The sequence below is a fragment of the Monodelphis domestica genome, chromosome 6, assembly GCF_027887165.1.
Source record: "Monodelphis domestica isolate mMonDom1 chromosome 6, mMonDom1.pri, whole genome shotgun sequence".
Classification (NCBI taxonomy): Eukaryota; Metazoa; Chordata; class Mammalia; order Didelphimorphia; family Didelphidae; genus Monodelphis; species Monodelphis domestica.
In genome coordinates, this window is record NC_077232.1 from 149,892,776 (window position 1) to 149,904,794 (window position 12,019).

The 12,019-nt window shown below is 34.9% G+C and overlaps 1 long non-coding RNA gene across 1 annotated transcript in view; it reads left to right on the forward strand.

Annotated features, from left to right (window-relative positions):
* Nucleotides 1-2,714: 2,714 nt before the first annotated feature.
* The window catches only part of LOC130455059 (uncharacterized), a 155,093-nt gene continuing 145,788 nt past the window's right edge, over nt 2,715-12,019 (forward strand). Inside the window, exon 1 of the long non-coding RNA XR_008912879.1 lies at nt 2,715-3,325. This is a non-coding gene — a long non-coding RNA (uncharacterized LOC130455059). The remainder of the gene's footprint in view (nt 3,326-12,019) is intronic.

Consider the following 12,019-nt stretch of genomic DNA (forward strand, 5'->3'; position numbering starts at 1 on the left):
CCCACCTAACTACTCACTGCATTTTAAACTTTTCAGGGAGAAAATGTTCTAGACACTTAATAGATGTCCAGAAAATATTATCAAGTTTTTACTCTTTATCTGTGAGTCTAAGTATGTGTATGTTCAGTAATGGATAGATTCTAGGAAAATGCCTTGGTACCTACAATGAATATTCTGCTTAATGTTAACAACCATTTTAGATAGAAAATTTGTGATTAAAGGATATTGCTAAGCCAGTACAACTTCTAAGGTCCTCAGTTTCTTTATTTGTAAAATTATTATTTTTTTTAGATTTTATGATCCCTAGGGGAAAGTTCCTTCTGACTTTAAAATTCTACATAATCCCAAATATGGATTAGACCTATTTGTTTGGTACCAAAAGGCAGAAATAGGAACAGGGAGGAAATGGAGGCACAAATTTCAGTTCAGTAAAAAGGGAAAAAGAATAACTTTACAACAGTATTCCAAGTTGGAATAGCTGTTGTGGGAGGTAGTCAATTTGTCATCACCAGAGAGTTTTAGGATATAAAGATGGGATGGGAAATCATCATGGACACCAAAGATTATTTTTCTGTGGTTCATGCTCTAGGAGAACATGCCTAGATGAACACGAGATTATATGAGTCTGCATTTTTAAACTTAAAGATACTTTATTTTCCCAATTGCATGTAATAATAATTTTCAACATACAATTTCCAAAATTATCAGATCCAAACTGTCTCTTTTCTTTCCCCCATTTGGAGATCTTAAGCAATTTGATCTATATAACATATGTATTATCATGTAAATCACACTTCCACATTGGTCATTGTTGGAAAAACATTCCTACAAAACCCAAACCCCCAAATAAAACCATAAATTCACTAATGTGAAAGAGAATGTTCTTATCTGCATCCATCTGCCTCAAAAGTTCTCTCTCTGGACCTAGATAGCATTCCCCATCATAAGTCCTTTGGAATTGTCCCAGATAATTGCATTGTTGAGAGTGGGCAAGTTTTCACAATTGATCAATATAAAATATTGCTGTTACTGTGTACAATGTTCTCCTGGTTCTGGTTGTTTTGCTCTGCATCAGTTCATGCAGATATTTCCATCATTTTTTGAAATCATCCTACTTATTATTTATTATAGCACAACAGTATTCCATCACCAACATATATAATAACTTGTTCAGTCATTCCCCAATGGTTGGACATCTCTTATAATTTCCAATTCTTTGTTACCACAAAATGAGCTGCTATAAATATTTTTGGACAAGTACATCCTTTTTCCTTTTTTATTATCTTTTTGGGATATGGACTCAGTATTGGTATTACAGTACCAAAGGATATACGCAGTTTTATAACCCTTTGTGCAAAGTTCCAAATTGCCCTGAGTCTATGTTTTTATTATGGTGGGGAATTATGTTACAGCTTAATACAGCTTAATATATATTTGATGTTTTTGATATTTTAGAATTATATAGAGATAATTTTGGAAAACCTTGTCTAGGAGGCATCTGAGTGGCAATTTATAAAAGAGAATTTGAAGAACTGAGTAGAAAATAGTGAGAAGCCAAGAAAGACTGAACAATTAAGGGTACATCACTCATTTCTGTTTGTTAACCATATGAGAACTAGAACAGTTTATGAGAGGAAACAGGAATTTGGAGACTCACCAATTTTGAATCAAAAAGAGACAGAAAGTCTTCTTGATTCATAGAACAGAAGTGTTTAAATGAACTTAAAGGCCAATGTTTCTCAGTCTGTTTTACACTGGGGGAAAATGATGTCTTTAATGGTATGGATTGCTTTATTCTTTGTTTTTGTATATCCAGTGCCTTGAAGAATACATACAATTTAGTAGGAACTAAAAATGCTTATTTAATTAACTTGACTCAACTGAGATGTATGATTAAGCTTAAGATTCTAATTTTTTTTTTTTTGCTGACCATTAGGTGACAGTTTACCAAGAGGTTAGGGAGGAAATAGAGGATATGGGTATTAAAAAAAAAGTTCAAAGAATCAGTTAAGAGAAGAGTTCATAGGGCAGAGGAATTTTTATACTATATATCTCTCTGTGCTTTTAATGTACTTTGACTGAAGAGCAGAGACTTTTATAAACATTGACTGAAAAGAGGGTCAAATGCTTCAGAGCTATCAGCTAAGATGCCTGAATGAGGCAGAGAAGAATAGCTAAAGAATGCTTTGGGCTTCTATGGCAGGGCAGAGAGTTTTACTCATCAAAGACCCATTACCCCCTTACTCCAGAATCAAAAGGTTTGGGTATTTTGTGGAGGATTGTGTTTAAAGTAACTCTAAAGATAGTAACTCCATTGAGATTTAGAGGTGAAGAACAGATGTCAGTAGTAATTTCAATAAGCCGTAGCTTCCTCCTTCTCAGTGGAAGAGAAGCTTCTTCACCCCCAAAAGTTAATGAATAGCTAAGATGACTCAAGGTTAGATGAAAGGGTTGTGATCATCACATTGATAGGGTATTATCTATTTATCTATCTGTCTATCTGTCTATCTATCTATCTATCTATCTATCTATCTATCTGTCTGTCTGTCTATCTATCTGTCTGTTTGCCTGCCTGTCTGTCTATTTTTCTATCTGTCTATCTGTCTCTATCTGTTTGTCAGTCTATCTCTCTCTATATGTTTATATTAATACTTTATGAACTAATCTACAAATACATGAAAAATTTTAATTACTTAAAAATAAGTAGTCTTTGTACTTTTACAAAAGAAAATAAAAGTTAATGTCCTTTATTTACCTACTATAGTTCTAACCACACACAGGCTTAGTTAGAATTAGACTAGCATAAGAATTAGAAGTGTTTGTAATGAAAATATGAAGTGGGAAATACCAAGTTAAATAGTTCTTAATAATACTAGTGACAAACACAGTATCTTTCAAATTGGTATTTTATTGTGCTATAAATCTCTCAACCTTTTCCTGTATAAGTGTTAAAACATATATTTAAACTCTTTGCTGAGGGGATTTCCATGTATGAAGTTATAGGAGGAAGTTACTTCCATCAACCAGAAAAGAAGTGATTTTTATGGGAAAAGCTGCCCTTCTTGACAACTCATTTCCTCTGATCTTATTCCTCTGCCATGTTCCATTTACCTTGGAATCATTAAAATGTAGATGCTTTAATACTCTCAAACAAACTAATTGGTAGCAGGAATAGTGTACACCCGTAGGGAGACCACTGGGTGATGTAACAATGCCATGTAGTTGCAGGGAATGCTAAAGCTGTGTAATATATAGGTTAGTCATCATTGAGTGAAACTAGCCAGCATATGCTGGCCAAGATCACTTCTGCAACAGCTGTGCAGAGGTAAGATTGCTGAAGTTAGTGCTCAACTTAGTTGTATCACTTGGCTTATTTGGGGGTTTTAGTTTTTTTTCTTTTCTGATTTGGTGCATCCCTAGCAGCTGCCATCTCTGCTTGACTCTCGTATTTTTCTGTGCTTCCCTGTAAACTCAGGATGAAATGATCATAGGATCATGGCTAGAAAAAGTCTTAGAGATCATTCTTGAGATGTGAAGCTATTCTGAAAACTCTGAGTCTCATTTTGAAATAATGTATCAACACTGTCTGTACATATAGAGGTATGGTCAAAATAGATAATGTGTTTTTGTTTTTTGTCACCATGGAATCAGCCCATCACCTTCAAAGTAAAGCCCAAAACAAAACAAAACAAAACAAAACAAAGGCAACTACTGAGCAGTAAAGCAGAAAGTTGAAGTGCAAATGCTCTAGAGAATGGCTTATTCTATCCACATCTATGGATTTTCATTCTTATTTAGTTTTTAATCCTTTCCACAGTCATAGATATTTTTTGCTTTTTTATTTTTTTCTCCTTTTGTGGTTTCTTTCACTTATTTCTTGCCTTCACTTACCTGACCCCTACCCCTTGATATTTGATATATATAATGGTTATTTTCCCCCCTACTCCCAATCCTGGATAAGATGAATGGGGAAAAAAAGAGAAAAGGAAGTAGATTGGAAAAGAGAAAGAATGAAAATCTATTGCAGATATTGGGTGTTTTTAACCTACTTAGAGTGAGAAGAAAACTGGATCAAATAACAACACAGTACTTATTATACAAAAGAAACATTATATTAGGACTTGATTTTGATCCCTCAAAAGAGCTTTCAATTTGATAAGTGAGTAAAAAATCCTCATCTTCTCTCCTCCATAAATTTTTTTCCCTGACTCATTTCTTCGTTAATGCTCTCTATTTTGTGCTTTCCCTCATTCTTCAATAGAATGTAAACTCCTTGAGGATAGGAAAGGATTCATTTTTGTGTCAGGGCTTAGAACAGTATCTTATGTCATAGTCCCTTGTTTCATTTACTCAAATATGAGAACAATTCATTTCTAAAGTGGTCAGTACTACTTGTCCCTTCAGTGAAGAAAGAGCCAGCAACAGACTTCAGGAAGAGGTAGGTCTAAAGACAGATCTTTAATGAGTAGTGGGCTTTTTTCTAGGCAGATAGATGAAAAAGAAAAAAAACATTTCTAACAGGAGGTATAACATAGAGGTGGGACTAAGGATTAAATTTCTTCTTTTTTGTTTTTTAAAGGACTGGAATATTATCCCACCTTGCTTCTCTCCCCATTCTCAAGCTCCTCTCACTCACAGCTGTAAGAGCACTCTTCAGAACTCTTGAATGTCATAGACAAGAACACAAAGTATTAAATACCATGGGTATCTGAAAAGCCAAATGAAAAGTGTATAAAGGCACCACTTGTCTTGCAGAAGTACAGCACTCAATAAGCCTATGTTCAATGAATTGCTGTCTTTCTGACAGAACGGATGAGGCAGGGGGACACTATTAACAGTAATTGTACACTATGAGAGATGTGGCTTTCACAGCAGGGATTTGTCATACCAGCCTAGATTTCATTTAGGAAAACTGTAAGCAGTTTCCTAAGCTTGTCTATATGGCTTGGCATAAATGTCTCTCACTCTTGCCATGGGCCAGCCTATATAGATGGCCTTCCCTTTGTGGCTGCTTCATACTGACTGTCAACTCATTATTGGCTAGATCTGATAAAAGCCCTGCCAAAGAATCTTCCTGTTGCATAGAATAAGGGAAGGAACTAGGTATAAAGTGCTTAATCTTGAGAAAAAAAGTGGCAAAACCTGCTTTTTTTTATTCCTCTTGGTGGCTTCAGTTGATATAGCCTTGAGTTTTTATAAATGTGCTTTCTGCCATTGCCTTTTCCTCCTTTTCTTTTATTGTCATATTGACAAGGGCCTGTGACCTTCTGGGTTGCACAATGTTGAAAAAGAAAGTCATTCATTTTGAAAGGACTGATTTAAAGAATCATTGACTGACAGAGATGGAACCTACCAGTGGGAGATAAAAAAGTCCTGCAGATGGCAAATGAATAGAGAACTGATAGTTATTAACATTAAAAAAATTACTGCAAGAAGCTGTTGACAAGAAAGCTTTGATTTACTAAATAACTGGGAAAAACTCTAATGGAGGAAACTTTTCTCCATTTTCTCTAAGACTGTATTTGCTGAGAAGACTCTAGATGACCTTAAGAAGCAGAGGGCATCATTTATTTGTAGGATATGTAATCTTACACTGACATGTTACTGTATTAGTGTTATGCTCATTACCCACTTCTAAAAAAAGGTAGTAAAACCCCCTAACAAAGCACCTTGATACTCCACAGATTCAATTAGCACTATACTCTAAATTGTGTTCCTTATGTACACATAATGGTACATAGGGATCTCTAGAATTATATACCATAAAAAGCCTAAAATGCAATATTATTTCTGTATCTCAACTTCAGGGTTCTTCTGTATATTGGAGACTGCAAGATCAATTTTAAAAGGCAGAAAGCAACATCCATTTCACAACAATATCCCAGTACTATTAGCAAGCTTTTCTTTTAAAGAGAACCATTTTCAGGAAGTAATTTTAGCAATAGACTTTTGGCACTGCATTAAATGTAAATGATAAGGATTTAAAAATAAACAAATAAAAATAATACCACTTTTCTTGAGTCATGGCTATAATGTGGAAATATGGTATTATTTTATTTCTAGTATAGTCAACTGTGGCTCACAGCTTTAAGGAATAATGAAGCAATTGTTAAATATAATATTGAAAATGTGCAAACACAAATGACCCATACATCTTTCCAAAAGACATTTAATTGTGCCAACCCTATTAGACCAGATAAAACACAGGTAGAGATGTTAGAGAGCTCTGCAAATAGTCACATCATGAAATGTTCTGCCCCTTATGATAAAAGGGGTGAAAACCTGCTATAAAACACAGTGCTGTGGACAGGCAATATTGTCTTTGGTACACACTTTTCTCAACCTCCCCCTTTTTTTTTTTATTAAGAAATGGAAATGAAGGCAGCCTGGGAAGTTATTGTTGCTTATGATGTGGAACAAGAACTATAGTGTCTTTGCAAAGAAGAGCAAGGTTTTATTGTGAAATCTTGATTCTTCTTTACTGCTTCTAAAGTTGTCAATAAATTCATTTTTAGTATTGGCTCTTTAGTTGAGTCACTTACTGTAGAGAAGCTGTTGATGGTAGAATTTGATTCACAGGATAGGAAAATAATCTAAGATTTTATTTTACTTATAAACCAATGAGGTAGAAGAGAATTATATGTACACCTTATGTACTCAGTGGGCAGCAAGTTGGACTGGAAGTCAGGAAGATCTTAGTCTTGCCTCTGACATTTTAGCAGTGTGACCATGCACCAGTGTTAAGTTGTATTATCTCTTAGTGTGGTTCAAAATCATAGGTCTTTGATGAATTCACGTATCTGGAGCTATAGAATCAAATCTCCCTGATGAAAAAAAGGTTTTGTCATTGTTTGTTTTTCACTGACTGGTATTTTATTTTATTTTTTTTGAAAATTTTATTTAATTATTTAATTTAGAATATTTTTCCATGGTTACAAGATTCATGTTCTTTCCTTCCCCTCCCCAAACCTCCTCCTGAAACTGATGCACAATTCCACTGGGTTTTTACATGTGTCAATGATCAAGACCCATTTCCATATTATTGATATTTGCACTAGGGTGATCACTTAGAGTCTACATCCCCAATCATTTCCCCATTGACCCATGTGATCAAGCAGTTTTTTTTTTTCTGTTTCTAATCCTATAGATCTTTCTCTGAATGTGGATAGTGTTCTTTCTCATAAGTCCTTCAGAATTGTCCTGGATCATTGCATTCCTGCTAGTAGAGAAGTCCATTACATTTGCTAGTGCCACAGTGTATCAGTCTCTGTGTACAGTGTTTTCCTGGTTCTGCTCCTCTCACTCTGCATCAATTCCTGGAGGTTGTTCCAGTCCCCATGGAATTCTTCCACTTTATTATTCCTTTTTGCACAATAGTATTCCATCACCAACATATACCACAATTTGCTCAGCCATTCCCCAATTGAAGGGCATCCCCTCATTTTCCAATTTTTGGCCACCACAAAGAGTGCAGCTATGAATTTTTTGTACATGTCTTTTTCCTTATTATCTCTTTGGGGTACAAACCTAGCAGTGCTATGGCTGGATCAAAGGGCAGTCTTTTATCGCCCTTTGGGCATATTTTGGAGGCAAATTGCCCTCCAGAATGGTTGGATCAATTCACAACTCCACCAGCAATGAATTAATGTCCTAACTTTGCCACATCCCCTCCAGCTTTCATTACATTCCTTTGCTGTCATGTTAGGCTTTGTTATTGTTGAGAATTTCAGTGATCTGATCAAGGTGGTCACTTTGATGTTAAGATAAAATATTTTTAGTCCCACAGAAATCACATCATGTACTTGCTCATCTGTTCCCTGCCACCAGCATATGATTAGTTTATAGTTGGATTACTTAGTAAGTAAAACTAAAACAAAAATAAATAAAATAAACAGGAGAAATATATAGTTTCCCACAATAGATCCAGGAGTCACAGATGTTCCAAACAAAGGTTAGAGTTTACTTAAGTTTTAAAAGTCCAATGCAATATTCATAATAGCAAGCCATTTGGCAGTTTTTGGAGGATTATAAATAACTGTTGTTTCTTCCCTTCCCTGTAACAATGACTACAGTTTTACAAATCCATTTGTGCTTACTAGTTGCCCTCCCAAATGAGTATAATCTTATTTCTCAGTGATATAAAAGTAATGCAATCTATGTTGTAATGAAATATATCCTTAATATAAGGCTAAAACTATCTGACACTTAAAACTAATCATAGAATGGGTTCCTTTGGGTTAGTAACTACTTACTTGATGGACATGATTAGTAAAGGCTCAAGGATCATGTGTTGCTTGTGTTCAAAAGAGAGTTCTTATTCAGGTAGGGATTGATGCAAATGGCTCCTAGGTGTATCTAACTATAACATCAAAAATTATATATTTGATATCCACACAGTGTCAGAATATCCCCTTGGAGGATTCATGGGAAGACCTAAACTAAGAGTCATGCTGGATGAATTGTCAATTGGTTGGCAATTTGTGTCTTTGTAAGGAGTGACCCTATTGATTAGATAAGAAATACACCAAAATATGGAAGTATGAATGAAGTCTGGGAGACATCATTTATTCCCCAAAATGAAAAGAAAATAATTTGAATATCAATACACAATACCCTGGTCCTCATGATTTTAAAAGCCTATGTAGGTGGTATTAGGGTTGTTTAGTATAGCTTTGAAAAGATGTCCTGAATTATGCATAGATATTATGCTATGAGTTTCTTTTAACTCACTGTCACCAAAAGAAACTTTATAATCATGATAAAATTAAGCTTTTTTTTCAGGAATTTATGGATTTTGTTATCGTAGTTGTTTCTAAAAGACTTTGAATGAATCTTGATTTTTTAAATAACATTTTTATTTTTCCAGATTACATGTTGATTCATTTTTAATAATCATTTTCTGATTTTTTGTGATTCAAGTTCTTTTCCTACTTTCACTCCTCCCAACCCCTCAATATAGCAGATAATATAATATACATTATATATATATCATCATACAGTACACATTTCCATGTTTGTTATATTGTAAAAGAAGACATAGTGCTTACATTAGAGAAAAAATCACGGTAGAAGTGAAGAATGGTATGCTTCAATCTGTATTCAGTCTCTGTCAGTTCTTTCTATGGTAGGGGATACCCTTTTTTATCGAGTCCCTTGGAGCTGTCTTGAACTCTTGCATTGTTGATAATAGTTAATTCATTCACAATTGATGATCATACATTATTGTTACTGTGTACAATGTTCTCCTTCCTTCCTTCCTTCAATTTACATCATTTCATGTGTCTTTCCAGGTATTTCTGTGATCATCTTGTTCATTATTTCTTATGGCACAAGGGTATTCTATTACAAGCATATTCCACAATTTGTTTAGCTATTCCACAATTGATGGACGGTTTCCAATTCTTTGCCACCACGAAAAGAGCTGCTATAAATAGTTTTTGAATCTTGATTTTTTAAGATAGTAAAGTAGCAAGAAAAACATTAAAAATAAACAATAGAGTCATGATAGACTATGGCAATGGATTATGCAAATACATATTTAGGGCTGAACTAAATTATGTAATTAACAATTACACTATTACATTATAGATAGCATCTGTCTACCCATTGTCTGAATGCATTCTATAGCTTTATTATGCTCAGTTTTATTTTGTAGTGTTTGGTGATGTTATTTAAGTTGATGTCTCACAGAATCAAATCTGTAAAAACGTTGCTTTCAGATTTTGTTATTAGTAGTATCTTTTATTAAGAAATATAGATTAGACATTTAAAGGAACCATAAAATTCAGGCTTTTCAGACTACCAATCATGATGAATTTACTTTTTTGGGGTTAATTCTATTTTGCTGATTGCCCATGCTTACTATGAATACTTGATTATAATATTCATAAAAAAGACATTTGATGTTTAGGATTTTTCCAATTCATCTTTGCCAGGTACATTGTTCTGTGCTAGAATTAGCCTTTTTTCATTCTTATTCATAAGAAATGCCCCAAGAGTACATCATCCTATTAATTCGCTTAAAAAGCTCTTTTACTGTGTGATAATTTCATGTCCACCTGATTTCCTGAAGGCTTTGCTTCAAAGCCTAAATGTCCAATTTTATTTCACACTTCCTGGTACTATTTTTTCACATCAATATCAGAGATTTTAATTTTCTTTTTGTTCTTTGCTTTTAAGTTCAAATATTTGAAGAGTGGGTATTCATCTTGATTTTCTAAATCACTGAATAAAGGTCAAACTGTAATAGCTACTTCTAGACTTCCCAATGTACTTCTTTCTTCCATGCTTCCTAACACTCTTGAGAGGCAGTGAAGTACAGTGGAAAGAATCCTGATTCTGGTATCAGGGTATCTGGGTTCAAATTCCATCTATGATGGTTACCATTCTAGGTGTCATGGGGCATGTCTCGTAATTTCTCTAGATATCAATTTCTTCATCTGTAAAATGAGGAATTTGGACTAGACAGACTTTGAATTCCCTTCTAGCTCTACCCATCTGAACCTGTGATTCTATTATTCACACACACACACACAGACACACACACAGAGACAGAGAGAGAGACAGAGAGAGTGACAGTGAGAGAGAGAGAGAAAGAGACAGAGACAGAAACAGAGGCAACAGTGAGGTGGTGTTGGTTGTCATAACTAATACTTGGGCAAGAACAATGAGGAAAATTGGCCAGACCCTGCAAAGTAGACCTGGGAGCCACATTATACAGTTCTAATGACTCCAGTCAGAGGATATAGGTTCCCATCAAAACTTTAACTACCTCTGTGGCTTAGGAAACTCGATTAACCCGCTTGGACCTTAGCTTCCATCTGTAAGATAAGGAATCTGCCCTAGATGACTTCAAAAGTTCCTTCTAGCTCTACAGCTAAGATCCTGACATCCTTATGATCAGACAGAGACTGGGGTTCTGAACAGGAAACCAAGACTAGAAATTTGACGGGTTTTTTTTCTTGGCTTTGGTGTAGTAGAAAGAAATATGATCTAGAAATCAGGATAATTGGGTTATAATCCTGTTTGTAACACAGGGCAAGTCAGTTGATGTAACTACAATTACTCATTTTCCTCATATTGAAGAAATGAATTCTAAAGTCTCCTCCATTTCTTCTTTTATGGGAGAGGTAATTGACAAATATTAATTTAATTTTGTTTTACTTTCTTTGCTGAATAAATTAGTCAAAATGAGGATTCCCCCCCTTAATTTATTTATGTTGTAAACACCTCAGTCCCCATAGTAGGGCTATAGCCTGACCCCAAGGGATCTGGGACCAATCAGTCACCTTCTATTGTCTTTGCAGTAAGTAGCCAATTGTGGGGCTACTCTTTTTTACAACCAGCCCATACATCCCCTGACACTTTCACACTTTAATCCCTTCCTCTGTTTTACAAGCTTCTCACTTCTCTTTTTCTGAGCTAGGTATCAGTTCCTTAGGGTTGTTATAACCTAAACTATACACTAATAAGAGTACCTGAAAGTAGTATGACTCTACCTTTTACTCCTTAAATGTTATGGTCAAAATTCTCTGGAGATTGTATCTTAATTTACAACTGTTAAAAAATAAAAATTGGGCCAAAGAAGGCATCAGTAACACATGACTGTCCTGCTCCCTTTGTCCCCTTCCCTCTCCATCCCCAAAGATGGATGACCACATATCCACTGATTCATGATTCAAAAGGAAAAATCCCTACTTCTTCCTTGTACTCCAATTTATGCTCTTCATGATATCCCTTCCCCAAGCCACTCTAATCTTACTCTGGATGAGAGGTGAATCTTCATGATGGCAGGAGTCACTTTTAGACCACCATGCTCAATTTTTTCTTCCACACTATCTTAAGAGGCTTGTTCACAGAGAAACAAAAAGCTTTGTCTCTACCCTTACTCAGGAAAGGGGTTGGGTGAGAAACACTTTGTAGCTTCAACTTTATTTTTTTTTCCTTTAAAATCAAGGTTGTTTTGGGATGCTGAAAAAGGGGTGTAGGCTCATGTAAACTTTCCACATAGATCTTTCCA